Source organism: Diadema antillarum, unplaced genomic scaffold (genome assembly GCF_040938485.1).
Source record: "Diadema antillarum isolate AM-2024a unplaced genomic scaffold, OU_Dant_1.0 scf00000178, whole genome shotgun sequence".
Classification (NCBI taxonomy): domain Eukaryota; kingdom Metazoa; phylum Echinodermata; class Echinoidea; order Diadematoida; family Diadematidae; genus Diadema; species Diadema antillarum.
The window spans coordinates 1429156-1449838 of record NW_027271067.1 but is presented as its reverse complement, the minus strand read 5'-3'; the positions used below and the strand labels follow the sequence as shown (position 1 = coordinate 1449838).

General features: G+C 38.9%; 1 protein-coding gene across 1 annotated transcript in view; it reads right to left on the bottom strand.

Moving 5' to 3' along the window:
* LOC139722968 (uncharacterized) overlaps window positions 1–20135 on the bottom strand; it is a 44556-nt gene extending 24421 nt beyond the window's left edge. Inside the window, exon 1 of the mRNA XM_071634248.1 lies at window positions 19985–20135. The gene's annotated coding sequence lies outside the window, so the exon portion shown is untranslated. The remainder of the gene's footprint in view (window positions 1–19984) is intronic.
* Window positions 20136–20683: the final 548 nt, after the last annotated feature.

The following is a 20683-nucleotide window of genomic DNA, read 5'->3' as shown; positions in this document are numbered from 1 at the left end:
GAACACTCACCTCAGAAAAATTGTAAAGTTTTTCACATGACTTCAACACACTTCCTGTTCACTTCTCGAAATTCCACACAAATTGTGATGTGTACTATGAATAGTTCAGTGTTTGTGCAGGGTTCTTGTGATGCGATGCAGCAAATCAAAGCACATATATCACTATGAGGAAAAGGATGATACCACTTCAATGGTGAGCACATTATTGACACACTGTATTGTAATCATTTAAATATTGTTTTCAAAGTATTAATTGTCATTATTAGAATCGGAATAATGGAAAAGAATGATGCCCACTACCCTAGATTGATGATGATTATGATGAGACGAAGTGTCCACTATAGAGCCTACGTCCACTGTAAGTGGAGACAAGACAAAAGTTTAATAATAATAATAAAAATAATGATAATAAGGTCTTATTTATACAGGGTAGCCTCTTCAGTGTCGCCACTGCTCTACCAGAGGGCCCTGCCATTATTATTACCCTAGCGTTGCCAGGTACCCACTTATACACCTGGGTCAAGAGGGACATAGTGGGTAAAAACATCTTGTCCGAGGACGTAAGCACTGGGCGGGAATCGAACTCGGGTCCTCTAATCGGGAGTCGGGAGTCCTATCCACTATACCACAGCCCCCATTTTGATGGTGACAACAAAAGCAAGAGAGGGTACGTAACCAAAGCCAGAGGAGAGAAAAGCTACAAGGACCCGAACAACATCGGCCTATTGACCACACCAATCGTAGAACGTATATGCCTATGTAGGCCTACTGAGCTGAGTGGGTATAGAACAATGTCAGCAGCAACAATATAAGCGTTGTAATACAACCTCTTGATATTGCCAAGGAATCAAATACCTAAAAAAAAAAAAAAATCTCATTTGACGTTCATTCTACTCGTGGGTACAGTGGAATCTGATGATTTAGTTCATGGAGCAAGGAGTTTTGCATAATAACCATGCATCCTATGTTTACGACAAATGATAGAGGTACAATGTACAATGTACCAAGCATGAACATAAATGCATGGCGGGATCAGGAACGATAATAGTCGTAGTGTACAACTGACAAATTTTGCGCTGTGTCGAACCTGTGAAAACCGAACTGCATGCTGGGATCTCCCTTTGCGCATGTGAGGTTTGTTGCCAAAGTTTGTTTGTTATTCCCCGAGTGTGAAATTCTGTAAACTTTTGTTGCAGTGTGAATGGACATTTGCAATCTCACAAAGTTTTGCTTCACAAAAATTACCCAATGAGAACGGCCCTCCACATGTACCTTAGTTGAGCTGAAATAAAATGCTGTCTTGTTAGTTTACTTTTCTTGCCCTTGATTCATCCAACATTATACAAGCTACTGTGCTGTCTTGGGAATGCCTCTTAAACAGACGTTCAAGGACATTAACCTGCCACTTGATGTTCCATATGGTTGGAATCTTAAAGGGCAATTCCATGCCATATGTTTTGATTAAATTCTAAAGAATAAATCAGATAAATATACCAGGTAATGGTACTGGTAAAAGTTAAATTGTCAAGATCAGGTATGAAATATCGCAACCACACACTCAATTAAATCTGAAGAGCCTGCGACATTGTCACTGTTTGTACACAAGTTATTCAATTCATTAATTTGGTAGATCATTGCACAAGTGCATTCCTCTCCCTCCCCCCCCCCCCCCATCACCCCAATTCATTGTTGGTAGGTTACAAAAAGATTGTACAAGTGGTGTGAGGGATGCATTTTCTCAAGTGTTTCAGAAAGGGAACCCCCAATCAAGATTTGTGTACAATTTGATGGGAGACTTGTACGAGGATTCCTTCTGTGACGACCATTATAAGCTTCTTCTTTTTTTCATGTGCTTGCAACGAATATCACTAATTTGGGAAACAATGGGAAACGTAACTTTCACTCCGTTCTTAATCATTATACAATGTAGATCTGGTTTATAAAGAAACCTCTACCATTTTGTAATGTGTAATTTCATTTCATTTGCGAACAAACATGACGTGGATTGCACTTTAAATCTATGAACTATCAACTCTGTACTGTGTCACCTAATTCCCTTGAATGTGCTGTGCTGTCTCCAATTCACTCACCCATGCCAAGGGTAAACGTGACTTGGTTACAAAAGTGTTGTTCTCATAAATAATTGAAATTTTGGTCACAATAAAGGTCACATCTTTTTGATACAGCATTCTCACTGTAAAATATTTGGAAATGTTTTGGGTCATTATTATTTGCAATGAGTTGATCTATGCACATGAATGTAAATGAATAGTTGTATGCTTATGTCACGATGCCAATTCAATGTAGCACAACATGTCACACATGGAAAAAATAGCATGAAGAAACAAACACCTGTTGTGGTTCATTGTGGGCATTATTATAATATTTACATTCACTTTTGCTTCCACCATTGACATTGCACAACTTTGCATACATATTCAAAAAAAAAAGGAAAAAAATCACACATACTTACGTGATTTGGATTGCGACCCAAATCTTGCAAAATAATGCATCATTTCCGTTCTCATCATAAAAATTTTGAAGCTTCAGTAGCATTCCCGAGACCCACACAATGCATTACATTAGAGTCATATCTATTGAAGATTTTGATGTTGCGGGTTCCATAAACTTTGTCATTTGTGACAGGACATCTTGACTCATTAAGAGACTGTGGTTACCTGAATTGACATTCTTTCTGTGAGGCTCATTTAATGATATAATATACAAATGACGTACAGGATAGAGTGCGTTAGTGTAGGCGTATAGTGCACTCGAGGGTATTTACAATTGTGAAACATGCACGAGGCGAAGCCGAGTGCATGTTGCACTACATTGTAAATACCCGAGAGTGAGCTATACGCCTCCACTAACGCCACGAAATAATCCTGTGCATCATTTGTTTTATAAAATGGGTCGAAAATTCAAAAACTAACAGCATTTTTCAGCGTTTTTCACGTACCTTTGTGGGTCAAGACGTCCCAAACACGTCCCAAACATTTACGCACGTCGCACTCGGAAATCCCGCACATACAGTATAAGTATGATGGGGGGTTGGGTTTCCGGACACTTAAGTTCCCGCATGAAAACTTACTTATTTTACATAGAATATGCACCCTTTACCTTAAAGACTTGATATAGACTCCTCATATAGGCCTACTAGACAACATACTCTGAAAACGGCATGAGAATTAACCTGCTAAATCGTTGGATTTACCCTTCAAAGTGACTCCATGTATGCGTCCGGTCCCACAACGCTTGGTCTACTGTACACTGTACGAATGATACGTACGCCACACATGTTATGCACAAGGGAAGAAAGGCCGGACTAGAAGTTGTTTACAGGATTGACAGCGCGTATGCATGCAATTCAAAGGAGCCGCCGCGCGCACAGACGATCGGCAATAGGATTTAACACGCAGTGCAATGGGACTGAGTAACGAAAGCACAGGTGACTCATTTCAGCGCTTCCTATTGGCTACATTCTTGAACCCATTTTATAATAGGCATATATGGCATTTGCCATCTCTCATCAGTGCAGCATACTGTAAACTCATCAGTCACCTGTCACATGTCACATGCAAGTTACGTGCAATTTATCCACAGAAGAATCATGAAAGGTAATTTCCATGAAAACAGATTGTAAACATTTATTTTAAGAAATATTCATCACTGGAGTAAAAAAAAGTCCACTATTACTTAGTCATCTACGTGTATCACCAAGCCAGCATTTCCAAGCATTGATCCTGTTCACTTTGGCCATATGTTACACACATGCTGACTACAGAGCTGCTAATACGCAACTTAACCACCATGACTTGTGAATTCAGAGTTAGTGTCAATTTGAATACTTGTGTCTCGTCATAAAGGAGAACTCTGGTAACTGTAAAAGTGGAAATTTTCGCAGTGTTGAAATTTTCGCCCATTTCCCGCAACCAGAAACCAGCGCGAAAATAAAAGTATGTGAATATTCTTGCTTGCCGTATGTTCCTACGTGGGATGTCTTGATTCCGCGAAATTAAAAACATGTGAAACTCTTTTTACCTGGCCAAGCGCAAAAAATCAGTCAAGGGAAAATATCCACTTTTACAGTACTTTTCAGACTTTTGCATATTTTGAGCATCTATAAACTGGTTTGATACTGGATATAATGTTACAGAATTTATAGTCACTAGGATAAGGAATAAGAGTGTTTGCAACATTTGTAACAAAGCATTGCAGCTTCACATTGGTAAGAATGCATGATTTTGGTGTTTATGGAAGCAAAACAAAAAAGAAGAAAGCATATTTTGCACAGGAGAACTTGTTGAGCAAGTGATACCGTAATGGAATAACATAGCTACAATGCTGGAATAGTGAGCCTCCTGCAATTGTGTATGTCATCATGATCATCACTGTTCAGTGTAACTTGTGGGTTTTTCAGCATACATGTACCTCCTAAAAAACATAATAAATTCCACAAATCTCTACAAGGCACTATCAATGGCTATGAACTACAGTTGTACATGATGGTGAAATTATGAAAATTGTCTGGAATCCCCCTTTAATTTCTTGCCTTCCACAGGAACACCCTCTAAAACGAAGCCTTTTTCTGAGGAGATTTCACTGCATGGAGCTGGCATATTAGACAGCTGCCACTGTGGATGTGTCTCGCACTATTAAAAGCGGGTTGAAAAAAATAGAGTTCAGAGAGGTTACGGGGCGGATGTTGCCAAGCCAATGCTTGTGAGTCGAAAAATATATCATTCAGACTATATTTCTGACTCCATCAATTTTGATTTTTGAGAATAGACAGGACTACATAGAATATACAGAAAAGGTGACAAGAGAATTTTAGATGAGAGATCCAGGGTCCCACACTCACTGTAGTATAGCAAACTTTCCATGCAGTATTGCAGACCATTGTAAAACAGGATATTTTCACTGCATGAAATTTTAGCGAATTGGAGAAGACGGCCTTTTCCTCCATACGAAATTTTGCAACTTGTCACTGACATTCAATCCATTTAGTGTAGACAAAAACTTTCATATGCATTTTAATTTTTATGAATCTTGGCTGTCGCAAATTCCTGAAATTAAAATGCACACAAACATTCCTCCTTTTACAGTGCAAACTCTGCAGTATACAGTACCTTACAAACATGGGAGCCAGGGGGCGGAGTTAATGCTTCTATGGGACATGGTGTCAATTTGCATATTGCAACACAGCAATAAAATACCTGCCAAGTACACCGTATTTGCAAAATTTGACCATGCAGTTAAAGAAAAAACAGACCAGTGTAAAAACTGCTTTTCCCCTCAACCCTGAATCTACTATTAATAACGTTGAAAGTGAAAGAAGAGTGTGTAAATTAAATCTGTTCGACTGGACTTACATACTTGTAAAAACCATGGAGAAAATACAACTGTAGTTTCGTGACTCCTCCGAGTCACTTCTTCAGCTCTGTCTGGCTGGCAAGCATTCATCCGTGGAGGGTGAATGGGCGATGTTACTGCCTTTATTGTCTGTACGTCGATGAATTTTTCGGATCACTTTCACAAGTAAGAACAGTCGAACAGATTACACGCTTTTAGCATACTACCTGGATGAATCAAAATCTACATCGATATATATTCAAGAGTATTTCCAATTCTAAACAGTAATAAAAACTTCCTTAGAATAAGAAATTCTATGACCTTGTATTAATTACATTGTCACTCTTGCGATAACGCACTGGGATTGGTGCCAAATCCGACCTTTTATTGCCCCCCCCCCCCCCCCCCCCCCACCATACCTACATGTAACTTGAACCCCCAGCCCATCCAGGATCTGCTACGAACAAAGTATCTTCTTTTCTGATACTCACAGCACTGTCTTATCCCCTCCGGTTCTAGATGGGAAATTTGTAAAGACTTCTTGAATTTGGGGGGTTTGCCTCCCCCCCCCCCCCCCCCCCCCCCAGGGGCATTGTGCCCCTTGGAGCACCCAGGTGGGGAATGGTACATGTTCCATCCAGATACAGATTCCATCACCCTGGTGAAAATCCCTGCTAAATGTGGTTAAAAACTGACCATGCATTTTTAAAATGATGAAAATGTGCAGATTGGCCTGATGTTGGTCTCCCTCCACTTCCTCTCCTCTACCTCATATTCCTGATTTGCCAGAACAAAACTCAAAATTACAGGCACTAATCTAAATCTGAATCACAAATCACTACCTTAGCTTATCATTAACAGCTCAAATGAGAGAAGAAGATTTGTAAAGATTCCTTAAAGGAGACCTCCGGATGATTTTTAGACTTTTACATTTGAACAACTATAAATTAGTCAAACTGAGTGCAGAGTTTCAGAATTTATAGTGACTGGGATAAGTAATGAGAATATTTTCAAAATTTATTATGAATTTAAATGAACAAGGATGATGACATGACGGCCTCACCATAAGAATGTTTGAGTTGGGGCTCAAGGAAGCAGAACAAAAGAAGAAGGTATGCATGGATTTTTCACAGGTGAACTTGTTGAGCAAGCGGTATTGTAATGGAATTACACTGCTACATTTCTGAAATATATGAGGCTCTGATGTCATCATCACTGTTCAGTGTAATTTGTTTAAGATTTTCAATATATTGGTTTCTCTGCTCAAGGACCACAATAAATTCCCCGGATCTATACATGGAGCTGTTGATTTATGTACTACATGATGTGAAATTATGAAAATCGTCCGGAATGCCCCTTTAATCTAGGCGTATTGTCGGTCTACTCCCTGCCATTACCCTCCCCCCCCCCCCCCACCACCACCACCACCACAATCACCCCCACCTTGGCCCTTGTGCTCCCAGGGGAAATTGAGATCCTATTCCCTTTTCTGGAATGCTACATTTGTACATGCAAAGTTGGGTGAAAAATCCACCATGGAGTTTTCAAAATGACCAATTTTGGTCCCCATTTCACATTTATATTAAAAAACTATGCCAACACAAACTAGAACTATCACTCATTGTGATTAATATACCCCCACCCACAACTGAGGAAATTAGCTCAACCAGGATTATTTTTTTTTTCCTTTTTAATGGAAAAAAAAAATGTTACCATGGCAATGCACTGTTCAACAGTGAATAAATGTATTGCTCACTGTTGGTCACATGTCCCATATCTCAAGTCAAGTGCTCAAAAACTGAGTGAGCAAGATAAATAAACTGATGATTTCTATGGTTTTCATTAAAAATTGTGCTACCATGGCAACACAATGTTGGACATTAAGAAAAAATGGAGTTTACACAACTTTATATATTATAGCATTCATATGTGCCAAATTTCAAGCCAAATTCTAAAAGGCTGAGGGGCTTAGTTGAATTCACAATATTAGTGTATCATTTTCATTCAAAATATACTGTTACCATGGAAATGCATTGATCAACAATATTAAAAGGTTACGTTTGCACATCTACATGCTATAGTGGTCACATGTGCCATATTTCAAGCCAAATGCTCAAAGACTGAGGGAGTTAACTGAATCCACAATATTTTTGCATGATTTTCATTCAAAATATGCTGTTACCATGGCAACACATTGATCAACAATGATGAAAGAATACATATGCACATCTATGTACTATAACGGTCACATGTGCCAAATTTCAAGCTAAATGCTCAAAGACTGAGGTAGTTACCTGAATTCACATTATTTTTGAATGCATATTAGTGAAAAGATGCCGTTACCATGGCAATGCATTGTTCACCACTGACGAAAGATCAAGTTTGCACATCTACACGCTATAGTGGTCACATGTACCAAATTTCAAGCCAGATGCTCAAAGACTGGGGCGGGGGAGTTACCTGAATACACAATATTTTTGTATGATTTTCATTCAAAATATGCCGTTACCATGGCAACACATTGATCACCACTGACGAAAGATTGTTTACACATCTACAATGTACGTACCACAGTGGTCAGGTGTGCCAAATTTCAAGCTAAATGCTCAAAGACTAAGGGAGTTAGCTGAATCCACAATATTTCTGTATGCTTTTTGGTTAAAAAAACTGTTTCCATGGCAACGCATTGCTCACCACTGATGAAAGATATAAGTTTGCACATCTATATACTACAGTGGTCATGTGTGCCAAATTTCAAGTCAAATGCTCTAAGACTGAGGGAGTTAACTGAATCCAAAATATTTTTGTATGATTTTTCATTCAAACTATGCTGTTACCATGGCAATGCATTGATCAACAATGACAAAAGAGTAAGTATGCACATCTATGTACCATAGTGGTCACATGTGCCAATTTTCAAGCCAAATGCTTAAAAACTGAAGGAATTCGGTTAATCCACACATTTTTGTACGATTGGTTAAAAAAATGCTGTTACCATGGCAACAGATTTATAAACGCACATATCAAAGGTGTTTTGCACAACTATGCGTTGCATTGATCGCATATCCCAAATTCAAACTGAATTGCTACAAAACTGCGAGAGTACTTCGATCCACAACATTTTGTAAGATTTTTTTGAAAATCTGCCATTGCCATGGCAACGCATTACTAAATACTCATGAAAAAGGTGTCTTGCACATCTGTCTGTGATAGCAGTCACACATGCCCAATTTGAAGTTAATTGCTGAAAAAACTAGAAATGTCGCTACAGCGACTGGTTATACCCCAGCCAAACAACATTTCATAAGCTTTGGTCAAAACAACATTTCATAAGCTCTGGTCAAAAAACGGAGGAAGTAGTTAAATCCGCAAGATCTTTCCTTGATCTTCTGCCATTAATATGCCGTTACCATGGCAACGTACTTTCGGGTACTGTCGGAAAATGCAAATGGGTCTTGCACATCTACAACCAAAGGCACACATCTGTACCAAGTTTCATGGAAATTGGGCAAAAACTGAGGAAGTAGTTTGCAACACAAAATTTTCCATCATTTTGGCTCATAATATGTGAGCTGTTACCATGGCAACATACTTTTTGTCACTGTCAAGAAATGTGTCATGCTGACCTATATCCTAAGACAAACATTCAATATGAATTCCATGAGAATTGGAAGAACACTGATGAAGCAGTTTTGCCATGAAGCATTTTGCCCTATATTTTACCAATAACATGCTGTTACCATGGCAACGCACTTTTTGCCACTGCGGAAATATGTGTCTTGCACATTAACATATTCAGATGAACATCTGTACCTAATTTCATAAAAATTGACCAAAAACTGTGGGAGGAGTTCGCGACGCAAGATTTGTACCCATTTTTGCCCATAATATGCCGTTACCATGGCAACGTACTTTTGGGTACTGTCAAAAAATACGTCTTGCACATCTACAACCCAAGGCACACATCTGTGCCAAGTTTTATGGGAATCGGTTGAAAACTGAGGAAGTAGTTCGCGACGCAAGATTTGCAACGGACCGACCGCCCGCCCGACCGCCCGACCGACCGCCCGACCGTCCGCTGATTCCTATATACCCCCTTCAAACTTCGTTTGGCGGGGGTATAATGATCTTTCAGCTTACCTGAGGGGGAAAGCCCCAGATGGGCCATTTGGGGCACAAGTGGGTTTGAAAAAAAACAAGGAAAAGTAGAAATTACGCGGTGAGTAATATATGTCCCCGCCAGAAGTGGCATTTTGTAGCAAAATGTGCAATACAGGTCAACAATCAAGGTCAAAGGTCAAAGAAGTCAAAGGTCAAAATTCTGTGTAGAAGTTTTGAAGCCCTCACCTTGTGCCATCACATGAAGCAAACAGAATCAAAATCGGGTTAGAAATGGCAAAGGAGTAGCATTTTGTAGCCAATGTACAATATAGGTAAAAATCAAGGTCAAAGGTCAAAGAAGTCAAAGGTCAAAATTCTGTGTAGAAGTTTTGAAGCCCTCACCTAGTGCCATCACATAATGCAAACTGAATCGAAATCGGGTTAGAAATGGCGAAGGAGTAGCATTTTGTAACCAAAGTACAATATAGGTCAAAAATCAAGGTCAAAGGTCAAAGAAGTCAAAGGTCAAAATTCTGTGTAGAAGTTTTGAAGCCGTCACCTAGTGCCATCACATAAAGCAAACGAAGCCGTCACCTAGTGCCATCACATAAAGCAAACGGAATCGAAATCGGGTTAGAAATGGCAAAGGAGTAGCATATTGTAGCCAATGTACAATATAGGTCAAAAATCAAGGTCAAAGGTCAAAGAAGTCAAAGGTCAAAATTCTGTGTAGAAGTTTTGAAGCCCTCACCTAGTGCCATCACATAAAGCAAACAGAATCGAAATCGGGTTAGAAATGGCGAAGGAGTAGCATTTTGTAGCAAAATGTACAATATAGGTAAAAAATCAAGGTCAAAGGTCAAAACTCTGTGTAGAAGTTTTGAAGCCCTCACCTAGTGCCATCACATAAAACAAACAGAATCGAAATCGGGTTAGAAATGACGAAGGAGTAGCATTTTGTAGCAAAATGTAAAATATAGGTCAAAGGTCAAGGTCAAAGGTAACAACAGAAATTCTATGTAGAAGTTTCAAAGCTCCCATGTAGTGCTATCATATAAAGCAAACAGAATCAAAATTGGCTCATAAATGACAGAGAAGTAGCAAATTGAAGATTTTGATCACACACGGACGCACACACGGACGGACGGACGGACGGACGGACGGACGAACGGACGGACGGACACACGGACACACACACGTACGGAGCCCATTTCATAGTCCCCTGCTCGAACTCGTTCGGCGGGGACAAAAATTTTTTGTTTCAGCATTGTGTCTTAACTATGTGCATTATTTGTTTAGTAAAACTGCATATTTCTTTTGAGGAAGCAAATTTTGCTACAATGCGGTATCCATAGAAATGCTCAATTCCAATAAGAGCATTCAATTCAAAGTTAACAGTAATGATAAACAATAATGAATAAGGCGAACAAGGTCGCTGTCTTCCCCAGTAGCCGTGACAACGGCAAACATGCCAGAGATACCTCCACATAACACTTTGCACCGGGGAGATTGTGAAAACAATTGTTGTCGTTTTTAATAGCATTCATTATTAAGTATTATTAGCACGGCACCCTATAGACCTATTCAGGTTGGAAACTCTGTACAAGTACCGTACCTCACACAGAGCCATTGTTACACCAGTTGAGAGAGGGAAAACATTCCCTCACTTGTTTCTGGGCAGCACCTATCCACCGGCTTCATTATAAATGAGCCAATCCATTGTTAATGTGCAATTGGTGCTGGATGGTGAGCTCACTGTGAACACATTTTAGCTTCGCCCAGGCAAAAGCTAGACCAATGCAGAACACCATCTCTCAATCAGTCTCATTCAATACTGTTGCATTTGATTCAAGCATGAAATGTCAATACAGGATGGTATTGACGTCATACAATGTAATCCTTGGGATCATATTTTAATGACAAAAAGATCCTGTTGGGTTGATTTCACTGTTCTTTTGTTTTTAGTTTTTAGTCCAGTTTTAGTAAACAACATACCATACCCGGTACCTCTGTCATCATACTCATTCACTGTAATTTGTGCATGAATTCAAAAATATTCTTATAAATGTTCTTATCCAAACCACTATAAATTCTGAAACTAGGTACCCAGTTTAACCAATTTGTTCGTGTTCAGATGCAAAAATATGAAAAAAAAAATCATTTGGAGGTCTACTTTTACAGGGAATAATTTTCCTGGTATCGCATCGCAATTTGCTATGCACTTTTGTGTAGCAGTTTTCTTCCATAGACATGTACAGGATACCGTGTGAAATATTGTTCATTGGCTGAAATTGCTAATCAAATTTGAGTTGGAAAATTATTCCCTGTTTTAATAAAGTTTAGAATAAAATGAACAAATTTTACCTCTTGTTCTCACACTAATTAAGCTTTTCAAAATTAATTCCTTTTGGGAAAAACTAGCAATCTAGACTGAGTTCACCACTCAATATTGAAACACCTATTCAGCATCATTTCAAAATGTGACACTGCACCTCAAAACAAACAAAAAGTTGCCAGACATGAATTTTTAGTTAAGACCATATTCTGAAAGAGCAGACTTTAAGCTTTAAAATGATGTATAACTCAAATCAAATGGACTCTCCTAACCTGTATAAATATTGGAAAGAAAGCACCAACTCAGGAAAAGTGTGAACTGAGAAAAGAGGCTCTGAAGCGCTTAATCTTTACCAAACCCTGCTGGCTGTGCAATGAATGGGACAAAAAACAGGAAGTAAACCACCAGAGTAACAACAATGAAGGGATTATCAGATTAAACTGAAATTAAGCGTGCCTCATTAACACATTCTGTCCATAATCAATGCTAACTTTCAAAGCAGTAGCACTATCCTTTCAAATAAGAGTTGAAAGTGAAGAGTGTGGACAAGGTTTTTCAGAAATGAAAAAGGGATTCTAAAGACACACCTAATCACATTATTCTATCAAAAGTGTTCGAGATAAACTGCTAAAAAAACACACTTTCCCGCTCGTTTTATGATACCAAATTTTAGCATAATGTAAAAGAAGACCCGCTCTTTCAGAAAATATGAAAAAGTCAAGTTCGGCTAGGTTGACCCATTTCACTTATTTTCAGTCCTCACGCAAAATCAGTGTGTGCGACTTTATGTTCGTTTTGAGGTGCACGGTCACAAATGGAAACTTGAATCTATGAAAACCTATGCTGCTGCTTCCTGATATCCAGCATACACGTACAACTCAACCAATAGTACGATGCCTTCTACTGAAACACAATAGAGAGGAATTTTTTTTTTTTTTTAAAGATCTGATATGGTATATAATTACACTTCCTTTTGGAGTCATCAAAGATAATTACTACAGCAATTTTCTTTGAAAGTGCTTCTAGATGTGACTTCACTCATCTTAACCCGTTGAGGACAAGCTGATTTTGCTACAACACGCATTTCCCATAGACACTTGCCCGAGTATACTCTTGACTCGTCCTCAACGGGTTAAGAGAAGAGTTTTGCTGAGGCAATATAACATTCATATGCATTAATGTACTGTATATGCTATAATTTTCACGCACATAAATTTTCGCGAATTGCCGCTGTCACACATTTTCGCGAGTGGTTATATTCGCAATTGGGGGACCAGAGAAAATGTGAAGTGGCAAAGAAAGTGTGAATTTTCAACTTACTAGCAAATAAGAATGATACTAGTTATACACTGCATGAAAAAAACTTACCAAACCCTGCGAAGTAGTAAGTTAGAATTCAACATTTTTGAAGTGGTTAAGTCCATCGCGCTAGATTTCTGACGAGCGGTCCCCTTGCAATAATGGATTGGCTCTCTACAGTATTCGTAAGTAGACGTGGACGTGCGTAAACAAGCTTTTAGCCAGTATGGTCTGTTCAGTAAGCCGTGACATGGTATACTAGTACTGAAATGTTCGTATCATCAAGGCAAGGGATTCATTTTGAAAGGTAATATTTTTGCGAGTTGTTAATTTCGCGAATAGCTCCCGACTCGCGAAATTCACGAAAATAAAACCCCCATGAAATATATAGCGTATACAGTAACCATTGCATTATACATGTATCATATTGCATAGCAATGGAACCACTCGTGGAAACAGTGTGATTTCATTGGTTGAGAGCTGTGTGTTTATTTGTACTGGCTGCATGTTGTCTTAAATGCTAGGTCTACAAGTGTAGCCATGCATCCAGTAAAGTTAAATATCATGCATTCAGATTTTATAGTATACAAATGATGCACAGGATAGAGTGCGTTAGTGAAGGCTTATAGTGCACTCGAGGGTATTTACAATTGTGAAACATGCACTAGGCGAAGCCGAGTGCATGTTGCACTACATTGTAAATACCCGAGAGTGAGCTATACGCCTCCACTAACGCCATGAAATAATCCTGTGCATCATTTGTTTTATAAAATGGGTCGAAAACTAACAGCATTTTTCAGCGTTTTTCACGTACCTTTGTGGGTCAAGACGTCCGAAGATGTTCGTCCCAAACATTTACGCACGTCGCACTCGGAAATCCCGCACATACAGTAAGTATGATGGGGGGTTGGGTTTCCGGACACTTAAGTTCCCGCATGAAAACTTACTTATTTTACATAGAATATGCACCCTTTACCTTAAAGACTTGATATAGACTCCTCGTATAGGCCTACTAGACAACATACTCTAAAAACGGCATGAAAATTAACCTGCTAAATCGTTGGATTTGCCCTTCAAAGTGACTCCATGTACGCGTCCGGTCCCACAACGCTTGGTCTACTGTACTGTACAAAGTGTACGTATAAGAGTACGAGTATACGTACGCCACACATGTTATGCATGCACTGTACAAGGGAAGAAAGGCCGGCCGGCCGGCAGCCCAAACTAGAAGTTGTTTACAGGCACAGGATTGACAGCGCGTACTGTATGCATGCAATTCAAAGGAGCCGCCGCGCGCACAGACGATCGGCAATAGGATTTAACACGCAGTGCAATGGGACTAGAATAGCCAAGGCACATGTGACTCATTTCAGCGCTTCCTATTGGCTACATTCTTGAACCCATTTTATAATATTGGATGCATGGCTGAAAGTACTGGATGAATCGATTGTGTGTATGGCATGCCAAAAGGAAATACATCCAGTAAAATTTGCTATCAGATTATATAATAAGCAAGAGATTTTCCGGCAGCAAATATGCCTCCCATTTTGTACAACAAATGACACACACCTTTTCATGTGACATTATGATTAGTGTGTTCACGGTAATTATGGAATTTCTTAACCCACCTGGCTTCACCTCATGAGTTAAGCATCCATAGTTTCAAATGTATCTTGTGCACACAATGCCTACATAAGCGCTCAGATCCGCGAATCATTTGTATGTTGTATTTCTGGCAGTGTAACTTAATTTTACAGAGCACTCTTGTTAACCCTTTCCTTATGGGAACCTGGTATACCAGGTTTCTGTGGGAGCAAGTGATATGCGGGAACTTGGTATACCAGGTTCCCAAGATGGAGACAAGAGTGCCTACTTTTGTGGTCTAAATTCATGTTTCTTTGTGTTAAATTCCCGAGAAAAATGGGTTTGATTAAAAGATATCACAATACATTTTCTATCCATTGTGAAAATGCATAATCACAGTATTATTTAATCTTCATCTGATTTAGTTTATGCTTGTTCTGCTGTAAAACTCGTATCAACATGTCAATATAGCGATCGAAGGTGAGCGCAGTACGTGTTTGCTGACCCCAGTCATCCCATTTAGGTGCCTGGTTTTGTGTAGAACAAAAGAGTTTGTGAGGCCATCAGCAGTCTATTCATACCTTGCACCCGATCGATATTTCCATTGTTCAATGGCACATGTACATTTGTAGTTGACCTTGGAAAAGGGGATACATGTACCGCTTGACTGCTTTCGCACAGGTGGATTACCAATCTGTCCGTTCTCTGTCAATGGGCAAAAAGAATCTCGTTTGGGGGCATTTAAGGCACTCAAAGAATCGCTGAAGGAACGGGCTAACAAACATACACATAACAAGATGTTATGTAATTGGGGCAATATTCTGAGGTGGTCTCAATGAAGTTTGCAGTCTTTTTATCTTCAAATCTTTTTTTTTAAATCAACGTAGGACTATTTTGTCAATTGCAATAAAAGCAACTCCACACAAGAATTTCATCACTTTAAATAAACATGCAGGACCCCCCTGTATGCTGATTAGAACCAGCACTGGCTGTCAGGCAAATGTTTGGTGGTCTAGGGCAAGTCTAAGATAAGGTCCCCTCAGAAGGCAAAATTTCATCTTTGCTCAATATTGACATGTTTGGTATCATTTTGAAGCTTATAAGTTTTGATTTCCATGGAGGAAAAAATAATATTATGTAAATTTATGCAAATTTCAAGGGCTTCATTTGCATAAATGTGAAACACAGCATTACGTATGGGACATTTATAAAAATTCATATTAATTCAATGGAAAGCAAATGATATTTGATTAATATGTGGACATAAGAAGTTCATCAAATAGTTTAACTTGATATGAAAATTTAGGGATTATGCAAATGATTATGCAAATTAGCTCGTGTCCTATCATGAGATGTCCCATACGTAACAAATTGAGGTCATTTTTTTTAGGTTTTTTCTGAAATTGCTTAGGTTATATCAATGCCCTTTTGGAAACTTCTAATTTATCGTTTAGAGAAATTAAATACCATAGAAAAAAGAAAAAACAGTAAAAGAAATATTTTTTATTAGGCATTAAAATAATGTTACGCATGGGACAAATGTGTTTCGTATGAGACATCCTCATACATATTGCATGTGAATGCATGTAGCTAGCTGGGAAGGTCTCTCAGTACACAAATGGTCAATCATCCTGAAGAAAGCATCCCAACATTGTAGCTACTTTTTGAGTTATAGACACTTTAAACAATACATGTACTTGACTGAACAATTTTCAGAAAGCAGGGGACTTAACTTTTTTTTTAACTAGGGGAAAATGACAAAATACACAATGAAAACTCAGCATTAAAGGGATGCTATAGTTTTTTTGTAGAAATGGGGATTCAGTTTTCAACATTAAATGAGATGATTGGAAACCAATCATGAATTACATTATTGTACTAAAGAGCATACAATCCTAAGACTAGAGGAATTCAAAGTTTATGTGATGGAGATCCAATTTGAAATGGTTGTGATATATGTTTAAAAAAATATAATGATATGAAAAATATAAAATGATTTTTTTTTATTGCAAGTGATACACAAATTGTCCTTACTCAGTTTTCAATAGTAGCCACGACAAAATTCATGGGTATACATACTGAGGTGTGACTCGAATCAATGACCTGACTGCTAGACAGACATAATATATCTACTCGATCACTGGGGTTCCACGCAGCAGGTATTGCTTATTTATAGAAATTAATATTTCTTGTGTCAAGTTGTTTTTTATTGAAAATAAATGGCAAACTGCCCTTCATCAATGGAAGTAAACACTTTAAACTATTCAATTTTTCAGCAGTAACTATCCTGATAAAAATAGGGCATACATACTGAGGTTGGTCATAAAAATATAGAATATGAATAAATATAATTATGATGGTAAATATTTGGGGAATATTGTTCCCTTGTCAATCTCGATCAGTATTTGAGTAATTTCTACTGATTCCATTTCAATAATTATACAAAAAAATTATGGGTATTTTGCTAAATTATTTTGCAAAATACCCATAAACATGGTTCTCCACACACTAAACGAATGGGGGACAAAGGGCATGCATACTCAGGTTGGTCATAAAAATATAAAAATATGATTGAATATGATTATGATGGTGAATATTTGGGGAATATTGTTTCCTTGACAATCTGGATCAGTATTTGAGTAGTTTCAACTGTTTTTACTTCAATAATTATGCAAAATACCCATAAACATGGTTCTTCACACACTAAATGAATGGGGGACAAACTGTCCCATACGTAACTGTCCCATACGTAACACGTCATGTCTGTCTTTAATTAGAACCTGTAATTAGAGCTTTTTGCCTAATGACATGAAACTTACCTGCGATAATCTTGAGTGTTGTGACTTTCATCACAGTGAGTTACAAGTTGTAGAATGAAATACTTTCAGAGAGTTTTGGGGTTGAAAAAAATGTTCGAAAAAACAAAATTTTTCTGGTCCCATACATAACGGCACATATTTTCTCTTCTAGAATATAATTGCCAAGGTCATTTTTCTCAATTTTTTACATGATTATACTTCTCCTAGATATCAATCACCATGAAAAAGTTAAATATGATCGAAGGCCATTAACACTATTTTTCAGGTCATAAAAGTCTCTGAATGTCCCATACGTAACGCGCGCGTTATCTTGGACTTGCCCTCTAGCGGATAAGACGCTTGTCCAGTGATCGGAAGGTCGTACAATGTAGGTTCAAATCCTGGCAGAGGCCATGCCTATGATTTTTATCATCACATGGCTTCTACTATCCAAAATACTATCAATTCTGTGCTTATTCACTTGCTGCATGGCAAATGGCCAGACAAAGTGCCCCACATAGATTAGAGGTACTTCATAGAGCCAGAATGGAGAGAATATGCTGCTCAAGCTCTCCCAGCTCAGATGGGCAGGGCATGTACTCAGAATGTTCATTGAGCATTTGCCACAGCGACTGCTCTATGGTGAACTAATGGAAGGCAAGCGCTCTAAAGGAGGTCAGAGGAAGCGCTACAAGGACACACTATTAAAAAGCTTCCAAGAAATGCTGCATAGCATCAACCCGAACACATGGGAAGCAATGGCACAAGCCCGATCTGCCTGGTGATCCGTGGTCAGCTCTGGTGTGATCAGGTTACAAAGTGAGGCGTGTGGAGAGGCAGGAACAAAAACGTCAGTGACGAAAAGGCAGAGTGAGCAACACCTCTCAGATTGGCTTACCTCTGGCATACATGTACATGTACAAGACTGTATGTCCACACTGAATCAGATATTTTAGAGCGAGATTCGGACTGATCAGCAATATTCGCACGCACAGAATTTAGCAATACGAGAAGTAGTTTTTGTCTCTGTCTGAGGACGAACATCATTAGTCATTCTCATCATGATTTATGTCAATGTAGGGCAATTTGTTAATCAGTCGCAATAAAAACAACTTGACAGAAGAATCTTATTATAATATTAACCCGTTCCTTCTGCAATTCTTTGAGTGTCTTAAATGTCCCCAAACGAGATTCTTTTTGCCCGTCAACAAAGAACGGACATGTTGGTAATCCACCTGAGCGAAAGCAGTCAAGCAGTACATGTATCCCCTTTCCACGGTCAACTATATGTGCCAATGAACAATGAAAATATTGATCGAGTGCAAGGTATGAAAAGAGCGTGCGCTGATGGGCTCACAGACTGTTTTGTTCTACACAAAACCGAGCACTTGAATGGGATGACTTGGGTCAGCAAATACAGAAATCTACTCGAGCTCAGCTTCAATCGCTATAAATGTTCATACAAGTTTTATTGTAAAGCAGGCGCAAACTAAATCGGAAGAACTTTAGGTATTAATGCTGTGATTTACACATTTTTCCAACAGAATGGGAACGTGGTGATACAACGAACTCGCATCTTTTTATCAAACCCATTTTTCTGGGCATTACAACACAAAGAAACATAAATTTAGGCCATAAAAGTAGGCACTCATATCTTCATCTTGGGAACCTGGTATCTATTACTAGGTTCCCGTATTTCAGTTGCTCCCACGGGAACCTCCTGGTATTACCAGTTACCCGTAAGGAATGGGTTAATTTGATACGGTATGCAGTACCCCCTGCATAAGGATTAAATTCATTCAGTGTGACTGTTGCCTGTACCCACCCGTACGCTGTAGTGTTGGGGGAAAGCTTGTTGTTCTAGGCTAGGCCTAGTGGATCAAGAGGTCATACTCAGTTTTACAGTATGTATGCTCATGAATTTTTATCTTGGCTTCTACTAAACATTGATTAATTAAGGGCTTACTTACGTTGAAGTACAAAACTGTCAGAAGGAGAATTTGTCAATTAGTTGCAATGATTATTGTAAGAGTGGATATTTTCGCATGACTAATTTTTCGTAAAGGTTTCACTTGTTTATAATTCTGCGGAGTCAAGACATCAACTCCTGGAACATATGGCAAGCAAAAATATGCACTCGTGCTTTTATTTTCACGCTAGATTTGGGTTCTGCTGGTTGCACAAAATTCGCGAAAATTTTAACAAAGCGAAAGTTTCCAATTTTACAGTAGCAGATTAGGACCTACAATATACTGCAAGTCCTCTCAAAGTCTTATTGATACAAACAAGATTTAACCTTCAAAACACACATTTGTCATTGCAAATGTAACATTAATGAACCTTATGATTTTAATAGATTGAGCTCTGTATAGAATAGCAATTTATAAATAATAATCGTAAACATGGTAAACAATAGTTTGTAATGTCACAGTTCTAGTCTAACAAGTTAGGTACTACTGACAACTGAGTTTCCCCCACTAGCCCTGAAAGTAGAGAGATATGACATGATTGATACCAGAGATCTGTCTGTGATGCGAGGGATCAGGGAGGCGGAGGCCACAGGAGCGAAGCCGCGCCGAGCAGCAACAGTTCGGCCTACTCAGCTCAGCTCAGCTAAATTGCTCAGCTACCGAATAGTATGCATGCAGATGAGGCAGGCACCACCACCACACAGCTCACGTCCCTTGTCCCGGAAGCTTGGGCGTGATGATCAGCTCACGGACCGGAATTTCTGGAACAGTTGCTCTGTGGTGGTCTGCTGTGTTCAGTCGGCCGGGAGTTTTCCCCCCAAAAAACACCATTGTGGTGCGTCACTTTTACGAAAACCCAGGATCACGAGAATGCCATTATCTATCTGATCTTAACACATGTAGAACATGAATACTAGTATACAGGTTTAGTTAAACATCCTCGAGATCGTCTTTCCAGGAAGAATGAAGACCAGCCGTCCCGAGCTAGCGAGCGGGCATCTTCGGCGCACGTACCAGTCAACAGTTCTAGTTAATTCATGTCACACGGACGGAAATCGGTACAGTAGTACGGTAGCTGCTTTGCGAGTTGTTGTTGTTGTTGCTGTTATCTTTACTTCCTGCTGAAAGGCGCGCGTCATTCAGTTCTGAGTACATGATTACGAGAGTTCTTGGAATCACTTTATATTAGTCTGGTTTCCAGTCTCTTTTTGCTCTATAGGTTTGGATGACAGTATACAGAGCAT